Source organism: Homalodisca vitripennis, unplaced genomic scaffold (assembly GCF_021130785.1).
Source record: "Homalodisca vitripennis isolate AUS2020 unplaced genomic scaffold, UT_GWSS_2.1 ScUCBcl_2871;HRSCAF=8005, whole genome shotgun sequence".
Lineage (NCBI taxonomy): Eukaryota > Metazoa > Arthropoda > Insecta > Hemiptera > Cicadellidae > Homalodisca > Homalodisca vitripennis.
In genome coordinates this window covers 1-19929 of record NW_025778981.1, presented here as the reverse complement: position 1 = coordinate 19929, position 19929 = coordinate 1, and the positions used below count along the sequence as shown (strand labels likewise).

At 33.9% G+C, this 19929-nt stretch overlaps 1 pseudogene; it reads left to right on the top strand.

Annotated features, from left to right (window-relative positions):
• The first annotated feature begins 214 nt into the window (after window positions 1-214).
• On the top strand, window positions 215-16094 carry LOC124372301 (annotated as a pseudogene).
• Window positions 16095-19929: the final 3835 nt, after the last annotated feature.

Here is a 19929-nt window from a genome sequence, read left to right as displayed (position 1 = left end):
TTTATATGTATATATTATCTATGTAAACTTTTATTGAAATCAGAGAACCTTGGGTGTCAATTCTACTTTTGGCTGGATGATTTGGCGTGGAATGGCCCCCTACGTATAATACCATAGCACTGTCAATTAATTCCTTCTAAATTATGTGATTCTAAATTTTATGAAATAACAATAATTATTTTTTTAAACGGCCTAAACAAATATTTTTATTAAAATGACCACCTATAAAGAGATGAGGTAAGGTTACAGCAAAACTGATGTCAAACAATATGTAGAGGGTATGACTCATAATGCCCACAATATAGCCATTTCTCTAGATCTCTGCAAACCCATTTAGTGTGGTATTCTTAAACATGGAAATGTACGTAGCCTAAATAAACTGCGTACAGTACAGCCATTCGATGTAATATCTAACTTAGTTTTGACTACATTTTACCCAAAATTAAATCTATACATAAAAAAAATAGGACTGTACATCAGTTTGTGCCAATGTGTTAAGTATATTCCTAGTCAATGTCAGTAGTTAAAATCTGGCTATTTGTCTAGCAATGGACAGATTATTTGAATGGGTGGTTATAGAATTGTTTTATGAGACATAAGAAACAGTCGATTTTAGTTATTGTAGCAATAGGTTACACCTGTTACCTGTTATTGTTATTTTATCTAGAAAACAGAAGCAATTAAATGTTTGGAACTAACATTTAAGATTTTAGGTTTAACAAGTAGTGGGATGACAAATCAAAATAATAAATTTAAAAATAGAAAAATTTCAAAAAATTAACATAATATTTGATACAAATGTAATGTTAATCGGGATCGAAAATTTATATGGGTGTTAATCAATTAATTAAAGTAGCCTAATTGTAAATAGAAAGAAGTATGATTATAATATTGTATGGATAAGTCGATAATTGTAAAAATAATTATTAAATGTGAAGAGTACAAGTGATGTGATATGTGTTTTGTGATGTGATATTATATAACATAGAGTTGAATTTAGTCACCATGATCAATGACGAAAAGTATTGAATTAGTTTCAATTGTCAGTTAGTCTGTACTTATTCTGTCAAATCACATAAAAAAATTTAGTTTTATAAATTTCAAAATTAAAATGAAGCATAATGTAAGCATGTAATGTGAATTGAATTATTTTATTGATTTAAACTAATTTAATGGGTAGTCATCGTAGTTTAGACGAAGTGGATAAAAATGAGCCTATGAACATAGTGATATCTTACCAGAAGTTGTGACTTCTGGATGAACAGTTTTGATTCCATAAATTAATCTTCTGATGTGTTGTATGATGGTTAATATTTAATGAAATATGGTATATCAATTTTAGTTTGGTTACACTGATTTATACGTTACTTACATTTACCTCGGCTAATATCTGCCTTCAATTATGTACCTCTTGAGTATAGCAGTATCTCGAGTTCACGAATAATGATTTACAGATACTGCGAAGTATTTGCGAATACTACTCATGGTTTTCCTGTCTGGCACATCTCTGGCAAATTCGTTTTTAAGGTTAAATTTCATTTACACACTTTTAATGTACAAACAAATGGTTTCTCATTATTTATGGTGCTGATGAAATTTTGTTTGCAGTTTTGTAAAGTGCGGTTATGCTGGATCCAATTTTCCTGAGCACATTTTCCCCTCCATGGTGGGGAGACCTATCATCAGAGCTGTCAACAAAATTGGAGACATCGAAGTCAAGGTTTGGATTAGTTTAACTTTCCACTAGCTTAAATTTTATTAATTCTGTTTACTATGTTACTTGTAGCAGTATCTAAAAAAGAATTACTTTTTTACATACTCAACCCCATACCTGTTGAATTAATTAGGACATTCTGACTGGATTTGGATTCAAACTACATTTTATTGCAATATATTGCTTGATTAACATATGATATATAACCTTGGAGACTTAAGTTTGATATATGTTTATATTTAGTATGTAAATATATATGTATTTTTAATGGTTGTTTATACAAGTCCATGTGTTACATTCTTACGATATTAGGCCTATATTTACTTGAAGCATTTCCATAAACCTTTCAATCTCACTATCACTGAAATTATTAGGCCCAGTTAAATAATTTTATGGTACTTTATTATTACTCTGAGGCCACTATTTTTTTTGAAAAGGTTTTCTTACCACGGACTTGATAAAATACATTATTAGAAAGAATAGACCTTATTTGATTTATTCCGAAAATTACATGTCATTATAATAATCAGTTCTTGTTTTTTGCTTCCCAAAAGGAAGTGATTTCAGTGAGAAGGAGGCCACTGTCACTATTTTTAGGTTCCTGGGAAGAAAAACACTTCCAAAAATAGTGGCTTCCGGATGATATCAAAGTACCAATTTTATTATTAGATAAAAGAATTGTGTTGAGCTCTTTCCCAGTAATTTCATCAGGTTTGACATCAGAGACAAATAGATTACAAAAATATAGTGTAAGCTAGGTGAGATCATTGTTTCATCAGGTATACAATTGAGTGCACTATGTTTTAGACATGATCTTTAGAACCTGACGCTGCTCTAAGAGGAAGGTGAACTGGAGCTAACTCAACATTGACATTGAATCAATCCCTCCAACATAGCTACGTTATGTTCGGCTGCTCCATCATGCTTAAAAGGTGTCAATTGCTCCATTTTTGTGTCGAAGGCCATCGCTCGTGTTTTTCAAAATTACCACCAAACTGTTGGAACTCCGATGTCATGATGCTGTATGTGATAAAGTAGCTGCATCGTTATCTGGAACTGTTAGCACTTCGGCACATGAGCAATTGTAAGATCGGTTACAACCTGTACTGGATAATACCTGTATTGGGATAGTACTTTGCTGGAAAGATGGCCAGGTAATTCGATACCAACTAACCAGTCATCTGTTGACTTTGTACTTATGACACGAAATTCAGGCCAGTAAGTCATTTTCTCATTGTCCATAATCAATTGGCATGAGATACTGTCACTTCATAACATGGAGTTCTTTGTTACTCTGGGTTTTACATCTGGTTTAATTAGAGTAATCATAACTAGGATTGTGTAAAGCAGCCGTGTGAACTTCAGTAGGTAAAATGTGATGACCATCAGAGCTACAGGGGCTGTACAGGGTAAGACAACCCATCCAAGACTCGTACTTGTGGTTTTCGGGTGAATTACACATCAGTATTGGGTGAACATTGTAGATGACTGCATCCTAGCTTGTAAATCTGCCACTAGCTTGTCAGTGGTAACAAACAATAATTATTGATCTTTGGCTAATTTGTTCTTATTTATCTTGATACAGGTCTCATTGTGCTGTTTTATAAAATATAACTGGCACTTCTGAGTGATCCAATGGCATGACTGAAGTTGTACAATCAACGTACTTTGTAGTATTGATTTCCTGTTTCAAAACCGGTTATTGAGCCAGGTCAGATAATTTTTCATTGGCATTTAATATCAAATAGAATGAGACATTCTTTGTAACTGTGTACTTTGATTGCTTTTTTAAAATAAATAAGTATTATTTGTCTGTGGAGGTGGTTTTTTTTCCAATTTACAGATAGAACATCATGGCACCAATCAGATTTGCAGCTGGTAGCTTGTAAACTCATACCACAATTCGTACTTAGTTTTGTTTTAAATGAGAGCTGTTTCACTGGGAAGTTTCATTGTGTCTCTTGGAGACATGTAGAAACACCAAGTTCTGACTTGTACGTTTTGCAAATGCCTCAGCGTTCAGTAAATACTTACATGTAATAGCTTGCAGACTATGGAATGTCCTGTCCCACACCAAAAATTCCATTGAAAGCCATCCCCGGTTTGTGGCAACAGTATAAGAAATATATCTTGAGCAGTTAGCTGGGACAGGTTCGGTCCAAAATACTATGGTGATGGTCCAGGTAGAGGGATGAGTGTCAGATTGTGTGTGAATAAAGGCTGGAGAGATCATTTTTTTATTTTGTTACCTCTTTTTTAACATTGTAATTTACTGTAAACAATAAATTGTAAATAACATTTTAGTTTTATATGTTATTTAAAATATTAATTTATGGGATATCTCTAGATTATTTACATATTTATAAAATTTACTAATTTTGATCGTTCCTTAACCCTTTAAGGAATGTTAATCATATGACGTCTTCCTTCGATAGGCTAAAATGAGTAATGGATGAAATCCAAAAAATTACCAAAAAGGAGTAAAAAATAAAAAACCTTAAATTCTCTTAAATTTTTCTATTTATATTCTAAAGCTTAATAAAAAAGGACTAAATGTTCTACAAGTTAATATTCAGTACTTTTTCAAAATCAAATGTCTTATTTCCTAACTACGACAGACTCGATCAATATTGACTGCTATTTGGACAACAGTAACAAACTAGATGGTTGTCCACGAGACTCTCGTGATATCCATGTCTTGATTAGACGGATTTTTTTTGCAGTAGGAATAACTTAAAAATGTGACAAGAATTTATTGTTTTTTTACCTTTTAATTGTATGCTGTTCTGTTGTTTTTTTATAATTACTTTTGATACTGATGTTTTGACTTGCACAGAAAACCTTTGAGTTCCAATGTGTGAATAAATTATTCTTATTCTTGTTGCTCAACAAATATAAGTGACTCTCACAAGATAAATATGGCTAGTATAATGTGGCGGCATATTCTGACAGAAAAGCGATGCCAGTACAAGGTTGTCTAAATATATATATACATGTATGTGTGTTGTTGACCAGAATTTATAAGAAATCTTTTGAACATATTTTCTTGTTGAGAAAGGCATTTTTCATCTTGTGATGTTTCTAATGTCATTCCTACAAGGAATTTGCTACGAAAAACTGAGTCCCGTGGTTACATGTTCTCTCAAAATGAGTGAGCGCAAGCATGAAACCAATGTTTTGATTGAAACCTTGTATTTTAGAGGGTTTATACTAGGCATTATTATTGAGTAAACTATACATCAAATTACGTGAAACATCCTGATTAATCTGATGTACAATATGACCTATTTAAGTCATTCCCGTTATTTAAGTTTGATTGTAAAGGTAACTGCAAAATCTGTAGACTGGTCACTTCTCATTGGGAAAAATGTTTTAAATCTCTAGTTACTAGTCGTTTGTCAGATCAAGTATTTAGACATGTGTGCGATATAACGGGTGTTTAAATCTATTTAAAAAATACTGTATGAACATTTACGTGTTGTTTCAATATAAATGCATTCATTTTTCAGAGGTTTGTGTACATTGTTCAAGTGGTTTTGTTTTCTTTGCAGGGATATTGTGTCAGAGTAAGTTCCTCGATATGTAAGCCAATAGCATGTTGACTGTTATCTTGTTTCTCTACACTAATATTGAATGGTCTTTTTGAGTTATCTCATATAAGTTATTTCTTTTCTTGTACAATAACATTTTTCAAAGTTGTTAATACTGGACAAAGGACTGTACATTCACACAGAATCCGACTTGGCTTGAAGCAATCGTACCGTTATCATAAACTAGAGTGTTGAATTGTGAACTTTTTACAAAAATCTAGAGATGAGACGACTTAATATCTGTTGTTGCTACACTTTTGCACCTTTTATTGCACTACTTCGGTTTGTATCGCGTTCGGCTCTGTGTGATTGTTACCGATTACTGATCATTGTTGTTTTTTAATTACTTCCTGTGGATTATTTATCTGTTAACAGTTTGTTTAGAGTGTGGATAATTGGTGTGTTTAACTACAAAACTGTTGTTCTTTTGTTTATAGACATGTTGTTTATTCTATCCGAAATGTTTTATAAATAATAATTAACTGCATAGTAATAGTAATATATAGAGAACTTATTTCAGTTCTATTTCAAACACAAATGATGTGGCAACAAAACATAATTATTTCTTGGTACAAGAGACATAGCAACGTAACTTACAATGTGACGATTTTGAGATGATTGTGTTACACTCTGCCTGTGACTTATATCAAAGCCATGCTTTACAATTAAATATTATTGCACCTGAAATGGACCACAATCGTGGTCTACCACAAGGTCAACAACGCTTTCCTTATAGCACCAATGGTTCAGATGATGGACAGTAACAACTACGTGTTGCAGCTCTAACAGACATATGAATATAATAAACTACTTTCAAATTATCTCCTGTTTGTAACATATCCAGTTTTATTGTAAATAGAAGTACATAAAAAATATATACATTTTCTATGTCTTTGTTAGAAAATGTAATTTTTTAAAAAGAGGTTTGCAATGATCCAACTTATAAGAATCTCTGATAATTCATGTGAGTCTTTTTTAATTATCAATATCCTATTAATTTTATTTCTGTTATCCCAGAGTAAAATACTATAAATAATAATGCTTTGAAAGAAATCAAAACAAGCAGATCTTATGTAATTATTTGGTACACAGTTTCTTAAACTTCTGAGTAAAAATGTAACTCCGAGACACTTAAGACTGAAATGAAATTCCCAAGATAGTTCTTTTTTTGTGATAGGTGTTTTTATCAATATAAACACCTGAAAAACTTGACACTAACTACACTAACTTGTTGCAGGGAATCTTTAAAATTAAATTAGATTTAATTTTACTTTAATTCATGAACAATGCATTTGCTGTAAACGAATTTGATACTATCAACCATCAAAGTAAATAAAAGCGGTCCCAATACAGAACCCTGTGGTATCCCTAATTTTTATTTAGACTAAATCTGATTTTCCTCTACCTACACATAAAATGTGCTGACAATTTTCAAGAAATGATTTCATTAGATCCTCTTTTACTCCATTAAAGCCATAATAAGCCAACTAATGGAGTAAAGTTGTGTGATCAACAATATCAAACGCTTTACTCAGATAGCAAAATGTTGTGTACAAAATCATTCGATTCAAAAGCCCGAATGACATTACTAACCTAGGATTCCATGACTACTATGGATCAACATTTAATAAAACCAAATTGTTGACTACAAGTTATAACAAAATAATAACTAGAAAGCTAAATGTAAATGACACTCTAAAACTTTTTAAAAATGGGAGTCAAAGAAATTGGCCTATAACTAGTTGGAAAATTTTTCCCTTTTCTGAAAAATAGACACAACTTAACAAAAATAGAATGTTAGAATACTTGAAAATTCACTTTCTTTTAAACATTTCATTATACAACAAGTTAAAGTTTCAGTAAAACTGTGATAATGTTTTTCAAAAAAGATAATAAGTAAGTTCATAGATAACTATCACAGGGCTTAAGCTTTGCCTATCAGTTTGACAAGGATTATTAATTTAAGATTTAAACCTAGGTATGACCAGCTCATGTCAATATTGAACTATCAAAAAATAGTTTGTATATTGCTCTAAGATTATGCATTATACGTTAGTATAATTGTTTCACTCATATTTTTTAATTTATGCTGCCTCCTAGGAACTTCCTGTGAGTCAATCTCTTCTAAATAGTTTTCTCCGTATTTTGCTTGCTATGTCTTTTTTTTACCTGTAATGAATTTTGTTGTTTGTTATTAATATTTTCACAATTTCATTTAAGCAGAGTCAACATTTTCCCAATATGGTTTATTTGTTCAAAGAAAGGTTCTTTGAAGGAAAAATTCTCTTTCAGTGGTTGGCAGCATTGCTAGTGCTGAGTGATGTACAGCTTTTTTCCATTATTGTCCTTGAAAGTTTATGGTCTCGCAAAGAGGTTGTGTTATTTGTCAGTTTTTGAAATATAATCTTTAGAGCAGTGGCTGATGTTTTGTATGACTGTGTAAAAAAGCACCACATTTAAACATTTGGCACAATATTCTTCAAAGAGTTGTTATCTTTACCCATGAAGAAGATCTAATTTGTTTCCCTGAGAATATGCACAAAACTGCGCATAAAAAGTTATGGGATGTTGAAATTAGTACGAAAACCGTAGTTCTAAGGCTATTGTGGTTTCTCAAGCAAAAAAGAATTTAATGTAGGTACCCTGATCAAAATACAACAATTCAAAATTCCATGAATAAACCCAAATTTTTGTCAAAAAAACGCCGTAGATAGCTTTGTGTTTAATCAATTGTGTTGGCAACTACTGGAAGAGAAAGTATCCTTTCTGAGAATATTGTTTCTCTACCTTTTGTATGTTGTTTTTATTTAACTAATCATAGATATATTTTATCTTATATTTTCCTTTTTAACAATTGAACATTATTTCAATGTTTGTTCTTTTGACTTACAAGTTTAGTTTTAGATTTACACTTTTTCATAAGTAGTATGTTAAATATTTCTCTTACTGCTTTGTATAATTGAATCTTGTTAAAGAATGGAATGGAGAAAGTGAGTACAATATTTTAACCCTTCCCACGCGGCAAACGGATATATCCGTTAGGCCTAATTTTGACCGAAACGCGGTAAACGGATATATCCTTCAAAGTCTATTTTGTGTTATTTAATAAATATTATTGTAGTTGCTGTGGAATCCGCTAGAGTTCAAGGGAGTGGTGAATACTTGTTCCGAAAAGCAGATGTTACAGTTTGAACCTCATTGGCGCGTCGCAGTGGTGGGAGGGCGTGGCTTTGTCCCTCGTGGCGTGATTTAGCCTCAGTCTGCGGCGAACCATTACGCGGTAAACGGATATATCCCGGACGGCATATTTTAGTGTTTAACGCTGTTTTGCCATATTTTCCTTATTTACTGTTCGTGTTCCTGTTGTATTTAGCATTATATTATCTTTTTATTCTGTTATTACTTTATTTGTTGTGTCGTTATAGGCCTATATTGTTCTATGCAATGGCGAATGCTGACGACTTTTTGTAAAATTTGAAAATTTGTTAAAAAATATAGGGGTCTGATTATTTTATGATACTGTATTATTTTTTTTTTCCTAATAGCCACCACTAACAAAAAAAAAAATTACTCGGTAAAATGTAAAAGAAAATGTTAAAGTTAATTACGCGTTATGAGTCAAAATTGAAAGATAAATTCTGCGTGGCAAGGGTTAACATTTTCAGAAATGTTATGTACAATGTAATCATAAACGTATTAAGTTGGTGAACTATCCACTTAAGTGGTATTTTAAATATAATCATTATAGTTTCAGCAGTGTTTTAATTAGTTAGATAAAGTGAATAATTCATCAAAGTTTTAACATACTTGGAAGATTTTGTTTAGAAGTGTATTTTTTTACAAAGTTTTGGTAAGTAAAGAAAAATTTGAATTAGATTTTGAAGTTTATTGTTTTAAATGTTTATACTTTTGAACAAGTAAAAAAATCCTCCATCATAGTAGGCATAATGTTTATTTTGAATAACAGTTATTTATAGTGAAAGTGATGTAACAAGAATTCACTGCACTATTGCATCCTGGTTGTCACTGCTACACAACAGTTGCAACATGCTTGTACAGAGAATTGTTCTGCATGTCAACTGTCACTGCATTCGAGCAATTTCGCTAAAACCACTTGTGGACACTTTCAGGACTTGATGGTAGGCGATGAAGCAAGCAAACTTCGTTCCATGTTAGAGCTCAACTATCCCATGGAAAACGGAATTGTCAGGTATGGTTTGCATTCAGTTGATTTAACCAATTATTTAGACAAATATTTTAACCCATTGGGGAACTTGCCCCGAGCGACATTCGTTGTACCCTTTCTAGACCTTAACAATCACGTATTTGTGTTTCCACTAGATCGCAGTTTTGTGCCCTAGAGCATCCTTATAAGCAATTATTCCGTTTCGATGCATTATGTTTGCACACTGGAACCACAGCTATAGCTTGTTATTGTTTACATTTTGCCATAATGCTCAATTTTCGTCACTTCAACGTTTTGCTTACATTCTATATATTGTGTTCTCAGTGTTAAGTGCTTAACTGTTTATAGTTGTTGAATGAGTTTTTAGTTCTTCCCCTACCTCATGGAACAAGACAATTTGTGTACTTCAGTCGTAGACAGATACTTGGATAGAGATATCAAAGATACTCAAAGAATGACACAAAAGTGAATTATAATAAGTAAATAAATGGTAATTTATGTAATAGTTTATTTTGATTATAATTTTAATAATAACAATTTAATGTAACAAACAGTTTTATCTCATTTCCCAGACAATTAATTCATGAGCTTGTCATTAAACCATAAAAAGTAAAATATGTTTTTTTTGTATAATGCTTTATAATTAAGTAATCCAATAAAAACCTCTTTTCCATATAAAATATTGTGCTGTTTTGAATAAAACAATTATTGAAACATAAACAGAAAAAGTAATAAAATATTGACAGTTGCTTTTGATGTTTTGTTTATACATTAAAAAATTTGTAAATATATACTAAAAAAATTAAATTAAATAATTATTGTTTGGAGAAAGCAACAAACACTATTGTAAAGCAACGAAATAGACTAAATGTCCTGAAAAATTTACCAATGTATCTGTATCCAAACTAATTTTACTAATATTTTAGTACACGCATGCAGTTTTGCCAAAATCAATTCACACATTCAGTCCTAGAGAGGCTAGGTTAATTGCTTCCTCAATGGGTTAAACAAATATGATATATGAGGTTTTGAAACTACCTTTTTAAATTGTGTTATGACATCTTTAAAGATTTGACTGGTCATATTAAGAATTTTGAGAATGATTAAAAGAAATATCACATGAATTTGGACTGTATTTGTTTCAGTTCCTTGTACTGTATTATCTCATGTTATCCAAATGATCATGGTTTAACAGCTGGTTAATAATAGAAATTCAGGATTCTTGATGAGACATCTCGTCCTGTTGTAGCTCTAATAACTAGTAGGTTGTGTGGACATATTTATTTGGAAACTTAAAATTTAAAAAAATCTACATTTAGTTTTACACTGTACAAACTTCCAAAAATTTCCAATAAACTTCAGTGTTTGAGTTGAAAATTAAATTAAATTAACCATTCTATCTAACATTATGTGTAATACAAATGTCGAGAAACTAGAAAAATTGTTTTTTCTTTTTGTTCTCTTAGGACAAGAAGCTTAGAAAATTACACCAAGTCCTTTAAGAACCTTTGCACTGCTTTCGGAGTAGTGACAAGATATTTTGGATAGGGTAAGGTTGGGAGTAGGGGCCGCTTCCTGTTGAGATTCATGAGTAAAAGTTTAGGGCACTAATCTCAAGTCGTGTTCCCTCAGAAAAAGAAGAAGCCAGCTCTGAACCAGCCTCTCCAGTCCAAGCAGGCAGGGGGTGGCATACCCTTATGTCTAGTCTGGCAAGAACCTTCAACTCTTAGGAAACAAACCCCACCAACTCCAACAGTCATTTCCCACAGTAGATTAGACTTATTGAATTACCCTTGCACCCCAGAATCTCGACATATGCGGTTAGTGATGTGCCGCTTTTGGACAGCCATAAGGTTGCCCAGATTTAAGTTACACATCCGTTTTTGCTGTACCCACTGTGGGTTCAACTGGAAGGTATAAACCAGCCAGAAGTAAACCCTCCTGAAGAAAGAAAAATTAGTTTAAAAACCATTCAAGATTTCAAAGTAGATAAAATTATCTATGTTTCCACGTATTTTTTACTTGCTAGCGCACATGTGTGTTCTAATAACACGACACATAACAGGTAATAAGGTTAACATTTAACAGTGAGTGATAAAGTTTAATGTAACAAATGTTTTATTTCAGGAATTGGAAAGACATGTGTCACGTATGGGACTACACGTTTGGCCCAGAGAAGATGAATATAGACCCTAAAGAGTGTAAAATTCTATTAACTGAACCACCAATGAATCCTATCAAGAACAGGGAAAAAAAATGATTGAGGTAAGATCAAGTTTGCTTGGGAGAACATTCTGAGACACGTTACCATTAATTGGAGTAAGATTTAATTCATTAGATTCGTATTCATATTGCTAGATGAGGAGGATAATGGAATAAAGTGTGCTCTAATTGGTAGAAAACTACACAACAAACTATTGTCAGAAAAACTGATAAGACTAATCTGAAAGCACCTCGTAGCTGAGATTGTTTCTAAAAGCTTTAGGTCAAGCATTATGAAACATTGTGTATTCAACAATAGATTTGTCCATTCCTGTTTCTTAGTTTAGTGTTCTTAGTTAAGTATCAGTGCTTGATAATCAGAAATTGCATTAAAAATTTTAATTAATTATGGTTATAGATGAATACTGGTTTTTTTTTTTTTCTTTCTACATCAACGTTGTTTTTTAATTCAGCATGCAAAACGGTTTTACGGGAAAATGGTCCAAAACCTACTTACAATTATTTATTAACCTCCCCGGGAATCGAATCCGTGATCTCTCTGATAGAGAGCTGCAGCCTTTTACGCTACAGTGTGTTGACATTGAATTACTAATGAAATTAATAACATTTAACTGTAGTTGGACAAGAATTTTACGGGGTTTATCTGTAATCTAATGGGACTGTTTGGATTTTTAAATATTTACCTATTCCAATTGGTACATAAGAGGTACCAGACTGATTTTCTAGCCAGGTGACACAGGTCATACGAGGTCAAATAATACGCCAAAGAGTAGTGAGACATCAACCGGCTATCTTTAGGGTTGTAGCCTTCATATTTATTATAAGCCTTTTTTTACTAAGCATGGTATTGCTGTGTTGTAACGTTCTCCCTATTCACCAGACGTTGTTCACTGTAAATTCTTTCTCTTACCAAAAATGAAATCTACATCAGTAGGAAACAAGATTTGAGACAGTTGAAGCAATGAAAGAAAAAATGATGGAGACAATGAACATGCCTCAGAAGAGTACTTCAAAATGTCTGCTTGGTCATCACACTGCTGTAACAGCTCCTTAAAAGTTAGTTGACATAATATCTTTCAGATTCTGTGATAGCCGTGGATTTTGGGAAAGCCTTGAAACAGTGACCTTTTAGGTTCTCTCGAGCTTTGCACACTTTTTAACGATCAGCAATTGCAGGTTGTTTCTGTTTAATGACTATGTGGAACTCTTTGTAACTTTTTGAAAAAGCAGAATTGATAATTACATTGTTTAGATAAAAGATTTTATGAACGCTCAAACAGCAGTTTCCTGGAAATGTTTGAAAAATAAGCCTCATTTTTAGATGCATTAAAAGATTTTATATTACTCCAAGTCTTCTTTAATTTTTCTGTTTTTGTAAACCTCCTAGATCAAAGCATGAGTCACTAAAGAAGCTTTACCAAGGTGAAAGCACAATTTAATTGCATAATCCTGCTGTATTTAAAATTCCAACTTTGTCATTTTTTCTGTAACAAAAGCTCCAAAAACTCACCATCCACTTTTATACACGTGATTCTTACTGCGTCAGAGCTTGTACGTTAATAGTTAATACTTCCTAATCTGTTACTTACCTCAGACCCCCACCTAAAACCCTGTGTGACACTTATAACCAAAGAAACAATTGAAAAAAATGGACTCATCCCTCCTGCAGCATGTGGTGTCAGGTACGTATAAGTTACCGCTGTGTTGTAGGTTATGTTCGAGCAGTACCAGTTCCATGATGCTTACATCGCCATCCAGGCTTTTGTAGGTCTCTTACTCGGTGTGTGACACACATCTGTCCTGTCTAAGTTACTGTCGTGTTGTAGGTTATGTTCGAGCAGTACCAGTTCCATGGTGCTTACATCGCCATCCAGGCCGTGCTGACTCTCTACGCACAAGGACTGATCAGTGGTGTGGTAGTGGACTCTGGAGATGGCGTGACACACATCTGTCCTGTCTACGAAGAGTACGCGCCTGCCACATCTCACACGAAGGCTGGACATTGCTGGCCGTGACATCACCAAATACCTTATTAAGGTTAGAATCAATAAGTTGTGTTTAGTATTTATGGATTTCTTTTATAAGAAAAACTATTTTTTTGTTCTAAACAACGTAATAATTCAATACTTTGTGCAATAAGGGGGTGCACAACCTGTAAGCAATTTGCTACCCTCTAACAAGACATTACCATTGTCCTTGTGAGCAAATTGCCCCAGTATTAATTTAACAGGAATTTTACAAATATAAACTATAGTAATAAAAAATATTTATGAAAGGATACTATAATACTTACTTTCTTCATACAAACTATAGGATTTATAACAGGGTACTTACAAACTCTCTGGTGGTCTTTTGGAATTTGCTTTTCGTGTTAAGGCAAAACAAAACATTTAATGTAAAGATCGGTGAGAAATGCCTAGTTTTACCAACTGTCTGCATAAAAGTTTTGGATAATTTTTTCATTTATTCTTTAAATATTTTAAATTAATATGCAAATACGCAGTGGAAATTTAAAGATAATTCTGATCTGGGGCGGCAACCAACAAATATGGCTGCCGAGCTGTCAATTAAAGTAGCATGGCCATCTGTACTGGCCATTCGAGTTGCGAGGACAAGCTACGGCAAAACTAATGCAAACTGCCTGCAACCTTGAGTGTGGCCAGTGTTGCTGGCCTTTCGAGCGCAAAGGGTTAGTGTTTTATATTGAGTTGTAAACCATTCAGTATTTTATAATTTAAATTGGCATTTAACAATACTAAAAACTTTAATGTATCAACGTGTTTTGTGTCTTTGTAACCACATTGTTTTCCATGTACAGTTGCTGCTGCTAAGAGGCTATGCGTTCAACCACACGGCAGACTTTGAAAACCGTTCGGCAGATGAAGGAGAAACTCTGTTACGTCGGCTACAACATTGAGACTGAACAGAAAACTGGCTCTGGAGACCACAGTGCTGGTGGAGCCCTACACGGTTGAGTTAAGTTCTTGCAACTGGACGTCCAAAATGGTCACTCTGTTAAAAGAAAATCCCCAACAATTACAAACCCTCACATGGTGGTACACGATTTTTAGTGTCAACAAATTTACATCTAGAATAAACAATATATAATAAAAAAGTCTGTTGCAATATTAATTCAATGTTTATAGAGGGGAGGAATACACATATTTGTATAAAAAAATTTACGTCACAGTAATAAATTGACAAAGGAGAAAAATATATTAAGTTACGTAATAATTTGGTGGTTCCTACAATAACAAAGGCTGTTTCAGAAAGGTAAGGAAACGTTTTGGAATTAAAAGAAAACCCATAAAAGTGCCACTCAGCGTGATTGTCAAAACGCTGTTTTTGCCATAGGACAGGTCCTTTCATTTTCGGGGAACAAGTGGAAAATCCCATGAACACCATGAACTGTTGGGTAGGCCTCCAAAAACGTCAAAGTACTGCGCCCCATTTGCATTGCTATATCTTTATTGGTGTAGAAGTCTTTAAACATTTTATTGGCATCGGGATCTTGCACAAAAATTATGTGGTAGCCTAGCTTCTGCGAAAAAAAATTGTCAAAGATCCATGAAAACTTGTGGGAAACATAGAGAAAATCTTTGTCATTGTTAAAAGCGCGGGTTTCTCATGAACCTTTTCGTCAAAACTTTGGCAACCAGATAAATAGTCACAATGCTTGCACGAACCTTCCTATCTCTTCTCTCATTAGATCATGAATTGTTTGTGTCTGCCCATTTTTAAACCTGAATGCATCATTTATCCATATACATTGTTCTCGTACATTTCACATAGTTTCCTCAATTAATTTTCTAGATGGTTTTAAATTTTCTGCTTAAAAAGAACATAATCCCAGGACCGCCACTTCACTTCAAAAACACTTCTACGTTTTATTGCGAGCACTACATGTTCTAAAATTTGAATGATAAAAAACTGGGTTAGTGTGGTGATATTTCCCGTTGTTACAGCAAGGACACTGAACTGAGTGTGCCCAACATGAGCACGTCTGGCTAAACGTCACAGGTGGAAAACGTTCCGTAACTTTCTGAATAGCCCTTATATCTTAATCATGTTGACATTATAGACTGTTAATAGTAAAATTTCAAAATAAGAACATATGTCAATGATTCAGATTTTTTACAAGTTTACGATTGAGGTTTGAGTTCATTTCAAGTTTATTTGGTCAATTGATTTGATAAACCCATCTAGATTGCTTGATCTTTGAACACAATATTATTTATAAATGTAGAAATTTAAGAACCCTGTTTTTTTTTTTTCCAGTTACCTGGAATGGTCGGGTATATCAAGCTATGGTGGATGAGGAGGTTTGAAGCACCCGGAAAGCTCTCTTTCAGCCGCATCTTCATCGATGTGGAGGGTCAAGGTGAGTTGTGTTACTCGTTCTTGAAGAATACTCTAATCTCTATGCACTCGATAGGGACACTTGCTGATCCTCTCACCTCATCTCAAATTAAATAGTAGTCCATTCCCTTCTCAGGCGTTACCACTACCGGGCTCGGCTTGGAATCCAGTCCTGCAATTGTCGTAAAAAACATTGGTCAGGAAGCGGGAAGGAAAGAAAAAGAAATCAAGAAGCTTTAATTGAGTCATTAAATACACAATTAGTGTACGAATTAGGACAATATGTCAGACAATATAAATATATATATATATATATATATATATATATTATATAATCTATTAAAGGGTTTTCTGATGGTGGGTTACTAACACAGTAATAAAATAATTTTTTTCTGTAGTAATGTTTATACATAAGTGGTTTACCTTGCTCAAACTATAAAAAAAATATGGCCACATTAATAAATATTCACCAGTGCTAAAAATTTAAAATACTTACAAATTAGGAAACACAACAAGGAATAATTTATCACAAAATTTACACATATGACACATATGGAATTTATAAACAAATTAAAAATAGTTTGACTAGAATGTTTGAGCTTAAATAAAAACACTGTTATACTCAAACTGGGTACAATTTAAAACTAGAACATATAAAACAGAACAAATTTTAAAGACAAACATTTAATAAGTTAAAAAAACTGTTATCAGACCATTTAAAAACAAGGACCTATCCAGAAAATTATAGGTACTTGTATCATCAGACTAAGAATTCTGTCCACAGTATGTAAAAAAAGGTTGCAACCTTACAACCAACCTCTACATAAGACACTGTTATATAAATTTATTATTAGACTTGTTTGATCCCTATGCACTATCAGTGTAAATTTAGAGAGAATATCTTACAACACAACACTGCACCTCCGATAAAGCAGTGCACTTATTTTAAAATTTTTCAAGTCTACTACTGGTTATTTAAATCTTTAACATATATTTTAGCTCTTGTAAATACAAGATTATAGTTATGGATGTCCTTGACGCACCTCATCTATTTGTCTAAGACCAAAATTTCTTTAACTCTCATTAAGCAACAAATATATATACATAGATGGTACTGTTTCATTATGGAGAAACTCTTCGAAAAATCGGGGCGACAAGATTCCATACCCTTCACACCATATCTTAATCAATCCTTAGAGCCTTGCTTTTTGCCACAAACAAAACTTCTTTGGGGCTCCACTTACTATTACCCCAAAAAAAAGAAGTATTCCATCAATAACAAGAGTTGACGGGTGGAAAAAAGGCCAAAATATGATGTTTATTAACATTTCTCTACTACATACACATAAACTTAATTTAACGTTAATAAGTATGTTACCCTAGATACGCTTTGTACATAAGACTACCTTGTATGAGTTATCCCAACTAAAGTTCTGTCATCACAAAATGTACCCCATTAACAGTTTTAAAACTGATTTACAAGTGGTGGCCAATGCCAATCCTTGCCACCTCCCTCACAGGCCAATGGTTACGATTACGGATTTTCATCACGCCTCACTTTTGATTTGTATTTAAACGAACTAGGTATACAGGCTTCAAGCCTTAAATAAACTGGACATTTGAAAGCTATTTCTCCAAACACTTACAATGTTTACCATGCTTTAATGTTCAAAAATTGTTTGTACGAGGGGGTATCCAAAAAGTAAGTTTCCCTTCTTCATGTAAAAAAGACGCGTACGTAACCACAGCGTGCAGCTGTGGGCGGGGATATGCTAGCGCGGGTTCGGTTGGCAAACAGGTGCGCCGGTCACTGGCCCATTGGTCACGCTTCTGCCCAAATACCAATCATGGAAGACCTCCCACTTGCGTTTCTGACCGCAGTGTGCGAAAAGACCGTAGTTGTTTATTCGTTTCTTGGACTGCCAAAAAAACAAAACTTGCCGTTATGCAAATTCCATCCGTCAGTTGTGTCTAAGTGTATGGTTGATAACATGTTATGTCCGATTCAAAATGGTCCGTCGTTGGCGTGGCAATGTTTTTGGATTCAATGGAAGAGAAAATGTTCATGACGATGAGCGTAGTGGCCGACCGGCCCAATCTCTCGGGCCAACCTGACGTCATTAATGACTGTAACGGAGCAGTTATTGACAATGATAAGCGAGTGGCTTTTGATGAAAGTTGTAATGGAAGTAACCTGTACTGCCGTACAAGTGTATTGAAGTTAGCCGGGTTCTCATCTGTGCACACATATCATGAACAGAAGATCTTCAGCTTGGCCAAAAGTGTGTGCAAGATGGGTGCCTCGCTTTATTGAAGCAATGCCCATAAACAACAAACGAATGGGCTTGCTGCGCCCAGTCTTCTCTTCGCGATTGTTTGAAACAGATGAAGATGAAAACCTTTTCAGTAGAATAGTCACTGAGGTGATGAAACATGGATTCCACCACTCAACTCCAGAGAACCAAACGCAGCAGAGTACGGATGTGGCAAAAAAAATAGGAGAGGCAGGGGCAGATCCTCAAAAAAGCCAAAGTTTTTGAGTCGGCAGGAAAGGTTAATGGCTTACAGTTTTTTGGGACATGCCGTGTGGAGTGTTATTTGAATTGACTATCTATCCTTCGTAGGCGATAACCATAAATGCAGAAAGGTTATTGTGAAGATTCTCACCAGACTTTCGGCGGGCCAATACAGAATAAACGGCGCGGACTATTTGTCGTCGCAATAGGTTCTGCTTATTTCAAGATAACGCGCCTGACAGAGAACCACCCACGTAACAAGTACCACCATCAAGGTACTGCTCCGGATGCTGCAAAACAATGGAACTTTTTGAGGAAATTTAAAGTGGGATGTTTTTGGTCATCCTCCATACTCACCAGATTCTTGCGCCCGCCTAGCGATTTGTCATCTGTTTCCGTGAGGCTAGAAAAGACACCTTGGCGGTCGGCGATTTGCCAACAGCGTATGACCTTCAAAATTGAGGTGGATTACTTGGCTTAAAAATTTGGCGGAGTTGAATTTTGTGATTGCTGGAATAAAAAAACTACTTTCCTAGATACCAAGAGGTGCTTAGGAGAAAGAGGATGGTAAACCTAATGTAGAAAAATAAGGTATTGATGGTTAAAAAGGATTTGAATAAAATGTGTTTCAGTTATTTTTTTGAGTCATTTTATAACATATTTTTCATTAATTAATGGAAACTTACTTTTTGGATACCCCTCGTATTAAGTTTAGTTTATTGTTTTTATTGTATTGTTATTGTTTTCTTGTAAATTGTTCCAAAGCAATACGTAATTTAAGCTGCCATTTTCCCTAATTTAAAAGTATTTGCAATATTAGAATATACAATCAGTCCTCAATTAATTAAAATAATGCAATATAAACTAATTTCCAAATTTTGATATATGGCTTCGCCCAAATGCACTAGTAGTATTTAAATAAATTTGTAACTCGATTGCGACTATAGCAAAGACAGTGAACATTGAAACTCGGATTTAAAAAACCCCAAAACAATATTTGCTATGTTATGTGCTGCAAAATAGTGAAATATTCCTTTAGTTCCTTATTTGGCCAAGAGATTGCAAGCGACTTTACATCCAAGCCAGGATAAGAATATTTTTTTTACTCTGATACAGTGGACTATAAACGTAGTGGCCTTGATGAGCTGAACGGGAAACACGTCAAGGGACATTAAGGAGTAGCGTGGGCAGTTTTTGAGGGAGAGGGACCATTGTCATAAGTCCTCCGAGCTGACAAAGAGAACAGTCATTGGCTAGTGGGATTGAGCGCAATAGAATGTGTTGTCAATAGAATCTCTGGCTTGGAAAAGTTGAAGGAGATTCATCGATGCTATACAAGGT